Source organism: Dama dama, chromosome 6 (assembly GCF_033118175.1).
Source record: "Dama dama isolate Ldn47 chromosome 6, ASM3311817v1, whole genome shotgun sequence".
Classification (NCBI taxonomy): Eukaryota; Metazoa; Chordata; class Mammalia; order Artiodactyla; family Cervidae; genus Dama; species Dama dama.
The window spans coordinates 45302690-45312632 of record NC_083686.1 but is presented as its reverse complement, the minus strand read 5'-3'; the positions used below and the strand labels follow the sequence as shown (position 1 = coordinate 45312632).

Sequence of the window (9943 nt, the reverse complement as noted above, 5' to 3'; positions counted from 1 at the left end):
AGCCATTTTAATTCCATTCGTTAAGCAAAATTATTTTCACTTATATTTTAATAATCTTTGCACTATGAAATAACACTGTTTCTAAAATATGCCTGATAAAATAAAAAGCATGAACTTGTTTCTACAGCTTAGATGTGAAAGCTTCAGGGAAAAAAAGAAATGGAATATACATACTGTTTTCTATGATTTTTATTTTATCATTTTAGAGTACTCAGATGAGGATTTGGGAAATCTTCATGTCACTCTCTTAATAAAGCCACAGTGAACACTTAATGCTGCTTCCACTTCCCACACACAAACTTTCTAATTATAAAAGGACCTTTTCAGACTTATTCAGGGCATATAATCTTATTTGCAGCTCCTAATTGGAGGACTGTGTTTGTTGAAAAGAACAGAAGTCTTCAGTCATTTAGAATAAAGCTGGCTCATCAACCCCTGTGGGAAGAAAAGAACTATTTATTTTATCCGTTAATCCCGAATACAAACACAATAAAGCTGTCTTTTCTAATAGTGACCTATTTCATGTTAAATTGGGATAAAGCTAGCTTTGCTCAATAAGACTATTGTGGTCAACAAAAAAAGTCAATCTTATTAGGATTCCCAGTGAATACCTTCCAATAACTTATCTTTTAAAATGCTGAACCCAAATCCCAATTGAATTCTTTATGTTGTCTGACACAAAATGCAAATCTGGAAAGAAAATAACCTCGACTAGTGAGCCCCATCTAGTGACAGGGAAGTAAATTGCTGTTCAAAAACCTGATCTGTAATTATCTCCTATTTTTAATCTGATTTCAAAATTCTTCTATCTGTGCTCAAGCCATTATGTTTTAGTTTCTCTGTTTTTTATTCCACCTATACTTTTATTCCTGAGAATATATAGCTTTTTATAACAAGCATTTTTTTCTTTTCTTTTTTTTATATTGAAGTATATTTGATTTACTTGTCTTTTCTTGATACCTTAAATTTTAGTCTAAAAATTTAACATTGCTTAAAATTAGCCAGATTTCCCCATTTATATTTGAATTTTAAAATATGGACAACTATATTCCTTGAATAGTGCTACATAGCCTTTATAGACTAAACTGTTTGATATAAATAATATTACTCATCTATGAAAAGTATTTAATCAAAAGACTCTAAAGAGTACTCTTCTGCACACATAAGAATTTCAGAGGAACAAGATTGGTTCACAGAAAAAAATGCAACAGACATCTAAGGACATTAGATCTTTCAAAGTTTACTTTCTTGGGCAATATCTACATTTGACGATTATTGTGGCTCAGAGGTCAGTTTCTTTCAGCTGACTATATTAGAAGTTAATTTTGGCCTGTCTGCATTCAAGGCTTCTGCATTTCCTGACTTTTACTATCACAATAATAAACATGTCAAAAGCAGAATAAAGCTACAGCAGGGATCAACTCCAGTCATACATGGGAAATACTTCTGTTAATGATTCTGCCTTATAAATGAAAACCTTATTTGTTCCCAGAAATAAAACAAGTTGATAATAGCCATGTCACTTTAAAATGAAGTGGAACATATTCCTCAATTTATCTACACTTGAATTACTTTCAAAATATCTTTCCACTAGCCTATGTGCCCAAGCACCAGAAGCAGACCTAGGTACAGGAGGTTTCCAGGTTATGGAGGAAAGAACTAGGTGCTCAAGTTCAAGTCCTAACATCACCCCTGTAAGGCCTTGGGCTAGCCATGCCTCCCATCAAGTTCCCATGAGCTCAGGCTATGAAGCAGACAATGCCAGCTCCTCCACCTCCCAGCTGCTGAACGGCAGATAAAATACTTCTTTTTTTTTTTTTTTCATTTATTTTTATTAGTTGGAGGCTAATTACTTCACAACATTGCAGTGGGTTTTGTCATACATTGACATTAAAATACTTCTTGAAGCCTTGATTTCCTTAATGTGTATCTTGATGTTTACTTCATAGAGCTGTTATGAGGAACTGATTGAGTAAAGTGTGTGAAGTGCTGAGCTGAAGTCAGGCACATAACGGAGTGCGCCGTAGGCATTATCATTACTTACAAAATGGAAGGACAGGCAGCCACCTGTCACGACTGTTGGGAAGACCCAACTGGATGACATTTGGGAATGTGCTGGTCAACTCTGCAGCACTCTGTAAATGTTATAGATTAGAACAAACCTAGTGGGACACTCAGAGAAGTCCTCAGAAAGAAGGAAGGAAGTTGGAACTGAGAACATGGGGCTTTTATAGATTAGCTTTTATGGATTATTTTTATAGAAACTTTACGGCCTGAACAGTATTTTCATAGGTCTATTGATTTGTACTGTTGGCTTCCGTTCTATTGGGGGATGTAAATTCCTGCAAAGAAAGCAACAATCAAGTCTGAAGGGAGAGTATACAATCTGGTTTTCTCATTCTGTTGAGGAAATTAGTACCCCTTTCTTCTACAAAGCTCTTTGCACACTTGAAATTTTTTAGAAATTTTAAATGCTTTGCTTAACATCTCTCTTTGCTCCTGGATGGTTAGTGTCATAAGGAAAGGGGTCGTGACTTTTTGATTCCCACTATACCCCTCAGCTGGGCTTCCCTGGTGGGTCAGATGGTAAAAAAAAAAAATCTGCCTGCAATGCAGGAGACCTAGGTTCGATACCTGGATTGGGAAAATTTGCTGAAGAAGGGAATGGCCACCCACTCCAGTATTCTTGCCTGGAGAATTCCATGGACAGAGGAGCCTGGTGGGCTACAGTCCATGGGGTCGCAAAGACATGACTGAGCACAGCGCAGTGAATGACTGAAACCAAAGACAGTAAATGTGTAATGTTCAAAGCCCGTGACGTCCTTTGATGTTCGGCCATGGCTCAGGGTCCAGCACAGTGTCTGCTTCGTTGTCTACACGTGGTAATTGCTGACAAGCTCGGAGATGTCAAATAGCAAGGAAGCTGACAGCATGGACTCTATGGGGAGGAAAAGCCGGGCACTAGTTTGACCTCTGTGTTTACACACTCTGTGACCTTGGTCACATTACTTAGGGATCTCTCTGATCCCCAGTTTCCTCACCTGTAAAATAGGACTAATAATGCTAGAACCTATTTCATAGAGACAGACAGAGATGAATGAGCTAATTCACATAAAGTGCCTAAAACAATGTAACTACTAACTTTTCTAAATGACCAAGATGAAGTCCGTCAGAGGGAGTTCCTGGAACTAGAATCCTGCCTAGGTCTTGCTCTTTATTCCTCCAATATTCCTCAACCCCTCTGCCCAGACCCCTTTCTAAAACCATTCAATCTAATCAGACAAAAATAGCAACACAAAGTATTCTGTGATTTACTTAGAGGTGCTGCCATCTCTCAAAGCACTAGTAGCAAGTTTCAGGAACTCATCTGAATGGTGATAAAGGGCTTATTATTGCTAATAACCTCCCAGAGTCTAAGGCACAGAGCTGAAGAGAGCATTTCATATTTTGCTCCAACAGTTGGTCCTTAAGGGTTTGATGATCAGATGCAGGCACGGCTGGATTATGAAAATGGCATGTTTAAAAATATCTCTGTAACTCACTCCTAGATGACTTTTAGCAAGTGAACTAACTAACTGTTAGCCTCCTGGAAGATTAGATGTCAAGATAATTAGCTCTCTGCCACACGGTCTCTCTATTATTTTTCAAATCTCATTCTCCTTTCTTCCTTATGTCTCTTAGTTGACACAACTCATTATTACTTTATGCCTGAGTTCTTCAATGTTTTGTCAGCACACCCATAAGCCGTCTCCTTTTCATGACTTATCACACCTAACTTTCAATTCACACTCTTAACTTTGATGTTACATTTACAATTCACTGTGTATCTAAATATCACAGAAAACAAAGATCAAGTTTGACAAGTAAACCAGATATAGAAGCATTACCTATGATAACCCATCCTCTTAGCTCTCTTTGCTCTTCAAAAGCCCATGTGCCATGGAGGAAGTGAAATGCATTTTCTCATTTCATTTCATGACCAGAGGACTGTGAATTTCTTCTTTCATTATCTAATGTTGGAGTCTGTGAGATTTCCCATTTCATTATTCTATATGACCTGGACTTGGCCTTATGAAATTGTGGAATAACTTTCTCTTTTGTATCATAAATGAAGTCAATGAAAAGCTAGGCTAAAAAAGAAAAAGATGGAATGGGGAATTATCCAAAGGAATCATACAATTACAGAAATTTTTGGCTGGAAAAACTTTGTGGACTGCCTGTCCACCCACCTGCACCTTATTCTGCTCCACACCAATCCAGCAGGTAAATTTTGACTCCTGTTTCAAAAGAATCTGCAGAATAACATGCCTCTGCCCTCCATTTAAGAAAATTCTTCATATATGCAGCTTAATACCTTTTCCCCTTCTAGTTCAGACTCTTTCCTTTCTGTTGTTAGGAAGAAGAGTTGGTTAGCCTCATGTCATCTAGAAACATAGATCTTCCTTGACTTATGATAGGGTTGCATCTCAGTAAACCCATCATAAGTTGAAAATACTGTAAGTCAAAACACAGTTAATACACCTAACCTATAGAACATTGTAGCTGAGCCTAGTCTACCTTAAATGTGCCTGTGATTGAGCGAAATCATCTAACACAAAGCCTATTTTGTAATTATAATTGTGTTGAATATTTCATGTAATTTATTGATTAGTGTGCTGAAAGTGAAAAACCGAATGAGCATCATGTTGAGAACAGTTGAAAAATTACCAGTTCTTTGCCCACATGATTGCAGAGCTGACTGGGAGCTGCAGTGGCTGCCACTGCCCCGCATCACAAGGGAGTGTCCTACCGTATATCACTTGCTAGGGAGAAAGAGGGAAAATCAAAATTCTGAAGTATAGTTTCTACTGAATGGGCATCACTTTCAAGTCATTGCAAAGTTGAAACATTGTGAAGTTGAACCATCCCAATGGGACATCTGCATAGATGTCCCTCAGGCAAAAAGGCGAGATTGCTTGACCACCCAGACCCTTCCCTGCCCACGACCTTCTGAGTTTGCTTCCCAGCTTCCCTGCTGTTGCCACAAGCTGATTAACTGTGGAAATTCCAGGATTTCCTGAAAATAGTCTTGAACTGAATCAGTGTTTGAGGTAGAAGGAAAGAGAATGGGAAGTGTTTTCCTTCTTTCCTTTGCCAAGATCACAGCACCATTCCTTAGATGCTGACAACTTCTTCACTCACACCTGCCTTCACAGCTCAGAAAAGGGACAAAATTGAAGGCCTATCCAACAGCCTTTAGCTTCATGCTTGGCTCCATCCCAAATCCAGCTCTTCTCAAAAGTCTAACAAAAGGCCTGGTTCCTAAGAGTTTTCTAAGATTTATTCAGACCCAGGAATTGTTCCCTAGAGACCTAAAACGTGCAGGGGATTTCCTCCACCCCCACTCCTACCTGAAGTCTTACGCATAGGTAGGTCCTTAATTTTAATTTCTAATGCTGAGCACAGCTTGTTAGATAGTGACTTGCTGAGCTATTTCCAGTGCATCTATCTTAGTTTTTGTACCTCAGTGACCAACCTGTTGAACTCTAGGTGATCTGGCATCATGTGTAATGAAAGGAGTGTGAGTTTTGGGGTCAGATAGATCGGTGGTCTAATGCTCCACTCTTTCATTTCTGTAGAAGGGCTTTGGTCAAGTAGATCAACCTTTGAGCTTCAGGTTTTTTGTGTGTAAAATGGAGCTAATATCAACTTCAGAGTTTGATATGAAGATTAAAAAAAGAGTTAATACGGGTTGGAAGTTTAGTAATGGAAGATGCAAACTACTATATATTGTGTGTGCTAGTCACTTAGTCGTGTCTGACTCTTTGCAACCGCATGGACTGTAGCCCGTCAGGCGCCTCTGTCCGTGGAATTCTCCAGGCAAGAATACTGGAATGGTTTGCCATTTCCTTCTCCAGGGGACCTTCCTGACCCAGGGATCAAACTCTGGTCTTCTGCATTGCAGGCAGATTCTCTACCATCTGAGCTACCAGGGAAGCCCTAGTTGGTTCAGATTTTTCATAAGATCATACAGAAAAACAGGAATGAACATTCTGGTCCACTCAATATACAGAATAGATACATAACAAAGTCCTACTGTATAGCACTTCTGTATTGGGCTTTCCTGATAGCTCAGATGGTGAAGAATCTGTCTGCAATGCAGAAGACCAGGGTTCGACCCCGAGGTCGGGAAGATCCCCTGGAGAAGAGAATGGCAACCCACTCCCGTATTCTTGCCTGGAGAAATCCATGGACAGAGGAGCCTGGTGGGCTACAGTCTATGGGGTCACAAAGAGCTGGAGATGACTGAGGTGAGCAACTGACATACACACCCTCACAGGGAATTATACAGTGTCTTGTGATAAATCATTATGGAAAAGAATATGAAAAAGGATGTATCACTGAGTCACTTCACTGTACAGCAGGAATTAACACAACATTGTAAACCAGCTATACTTCCATTTTTAAAAAATTTTAAAAAAGAATGAAAGAAAGCAACCAGCACAGTGCCCAGCATAAGCTAAGTTTTTCAAACCTGTTTCTCTCCTCCACCAGTTGTGGGGACAGAGCTGTGTCCAACAAGTGAGCATCCATCAGCTTCGTCACTGAAATGGAGCTGCCTTAATAGCAACCCACAGTGGAACCGTTAATATCAGAGACAGTGAGTATAATTATAAGGGCCTTCACCGTGCACTTACCATATCATGTTGTGATCTGAGAACCGAAGGGCAGGACTCATGGTCCCATCTCATGGCTCCTACAACACAGAAGCAACAGTAGCACATGTGAGGCCCCGTCACGAACATCTCAGCCTGGAGTCCTATCCTGACTCAATCCTTATCAGGACTGAGTAAGACTTTAGAAGGCCCAAGAACTAAGAAGACCATGGTGCCACCACCCCTGCATATAATTAAAAGTAAAAAAATACTAAACCATAATTAAGTGTAAAGAAGTAGAACAACATTCTGATATTTTTCCTACTGTGATATCAGTCCTAGTACTTCTTTTGAATTTTCACTTTTTTTTTTATATAAAAGATGGTTTTGGGATGCCCTCATTTTGTAGGTAACTAGTATGCTGGTAGCACAGCACCACAGGGCTCCAAGGCTCTCCCAATGTTCAGTGACTGCATCAGAAGGCAGGCCAAGAGCAGAGAAGCCAGGGGTCTCAATAATTCACAAACTACTTGACAGATCCCACAAAGAATGGAAAAGTGACTGTATATTTTGAGACAAGAGCGAATTAGCATTTTAAAAAAGTAAATTGAAACCCTTTCCAAACATATGGGTGAACTGGGATAGACTTTTCACAAATGGGACCATAGAAAGGTCATATTTAGATAAGCAAGTTGTAGAGTCAATTACATATTATGTTTTAAGAGATGACCTCACCACTGAACTGCACCATCTGGATCTATTACAGTAGAGACAAATTGCCAGGAACAGTGGTGACATGAGACATTCAGGATGCAAAGGCACTGTTCCTTCTTAGTTTTTTCCTGTCTTTAATGGAAGATGCTCTCTCTGAAGGACACAGTCCCTCTCTAAGGCAAGGTTTGCAGTAACCTAGTGAGGCTTATCTGGAGATCTCGCTGACAGCACTCACATTTGGAGCCACTCATCTTTACACCACAAATCAGAGAAGCACCAAGGAAGGCCCAGAAACCCTGACAGGGAACTTTCTCAAGCAGAGATGAAAACAATTTACATAGCCACTGTAAATAGTTAATAAAATCCATTTTACAGTCCATCTACTTAGATTTCCATTACATCCTGTTCTGTTTCAAACACGCATTTTTCTTTTGGATTGTTAGGCAATAAAGAGTCAAGCCATTTATCAAGCAGTGTCTTAGGACTCCTTTCAAATGTTTTACCATTTTCAGGAAATACCATGGCTTCTATAATTAATCTCCTGGTAGAAAGCTGTTTCAGAAAGACTCTAGTCCAACAGAGAGAAAAGTATTTTCTTCTTGGGAGTTTTTTTGGTTCTTATGAGTAGAAATGTTCAGAAACAGATGCTGGTGGTATTATCATGTATTGCAAACTGACCATTTGAGACAGAGGGAAAAAAAAAAAAAACAATAGAGCATGGTCTCCTCCCCAAACTGTCCTGTGACAGAGCTGATGTTCCATGGGCCCCACAGGCAACTCAGTGTGAGGCTAAGATGAGAGTCACCCTTCAGAGTAAGGCTGGGTTTCCACAGTTCTCACACCTGATGGAAACGTAAGTCCTGGGAGGGGTCCCCCTCACCTCACACACGCGCTTGCCTCTAGCACTACCAGCTACCACTTGGCATTTTCCATGTCTCAGGCCTTGCTCTTATCATTGTATACATGTGCGCTCACTTCATCCTCATGACAACTCTGAGAAAGGCACCATATGATACCCAACTTTCAGATTAGAGCGTTGGTGCCAGGAGGCCAGGAGCCAAACCCAGGCAGCCCGCCTGAGTCCAGCCTCTGCAGCAGTGGGCGCCCGTTTTCAGTTCTCACCACCTCCTTTGTGCTGGCACACAGTAGGACCGCTCAGCCATCTCATTCTACGAATGGAAACAGGCATACAGTTGCCAAGTGGCTTGCCAAAAGTCAAGTACAAGACAGAAGCTCAGGTTCCTTGACTGTCAGGCCAACTTTTGCTACTTTATAGCCTTCTTCCTCTTCATGGAAAAAAATAAACAATCTCTTGGGGGGGGGAGGGGGCCACCAGGTTCACAGGAAAGCAGGCTGAACTACAGGAAGGGCTCCCGGGGGAGAGGAGGGTACGAGGCAGCGGGAAATGACAAGCTGCTCTCCATGGCCAGCCAGGGACGAGCACGTGGCCACTCTCCCACCTGGTGGCCCAGTCACCCACCTGCAGAGATGTCAGTGCCCGGCACCTGGGGGCTGCAGGCCACCTACCACCAGGTCCTTGATAAACTGGAGCTCCTGGTTCCTGAGAAATGGAGGCTGATGTACAGCTCCCAGCAGGTCCTGGAAGAGTATTTTTCTGGGCTCCATTTAGTGAAATAGAGTAGATGTGTGCTGGACTGGCTGACGTGGCCAGACCTGCAGAAAAATTCAGCATAGTCCAATCTTCTGTTTTGATGACTACAGAGTTTACTTGGTCAAGACACTCACTTATAATTATTCCCCCAAACTGGAGTCGGTTTGCTGATAAATTCTTTGTCACGACAGCAAGAAGCTCTCACCTCTTTCATATTTGGAGATATAACCAAATAAGCTAAAAGCTAAAGCAAACAAATGAGTTCCTGACCATCTAGATCCCTAACAATCTAGATGTGGACTTACCCACTGAGACCTATTAAAAGTTTGATTTATTATTTCAGTTATTGATGAGGTGGTACTGATATTTGTAAAGCATGATAATCTAACTGTAATTGGGAGACCGCACTTGATTCAACAGGGGGAAAAGAAAGCAAGTTTTAATAACAAACAAGTAAGTAAAACCAACAAAACCAAAGCTGTGGCTTTACTTCTTTCTATGACATTCCCTCTTGGGGTCTCAGGAAAGGGCAGAAGACCTTGCTGGTCTCCAACACTGAGCAAAGCAAACCCCACACTGGGCCTGGGTTCTGTCCAAAGCAGCTGTGGCTCTCCTCCTCAAAGACAGAGACCGGGTTTGATTGGCCTCCCAACCTGAACTGAAGGTTTTGAAAGGACTTAATCTCATCCTCGGGCATATTAACAGTAAGTGTTATGACGTGGTCTCAACTGTAGGGTACACAAGGGATGGAGAAAACAACTTGGAAAACCAGAGAGTCTGGTGACCTCCAGAGAAGGTTCTGGTTTCCTCTAAGAAACCAGATGGGATGATCATTGCTACTTCTTCGTGTCAAGTCTCTATTTTTGTTTGTTTCATTTTGGCCTTTTTTAAAATTTAATTTTTATTTTATATTGGGGTATAGTTGATTTATAATTGTTCGTTTCTGTTGTACAGCAAAGTGGTTCAGTTATGCATATATATA

General features: G+C 40.8%; 1 pseudogene; it reads left to right on the top strand.

Moving 5' to 3' along the window:
• Positions 1–8837: 8837 nt before the first annotated feature.
• Positions 8838–9222, top strand: LOC133058720 (mitochondrial pyruvate carrier 2-like; annotated as a pseudogene).
• The last annotated feature ends 721 nt before the right edge of the window (positions 9223–9943 follow it).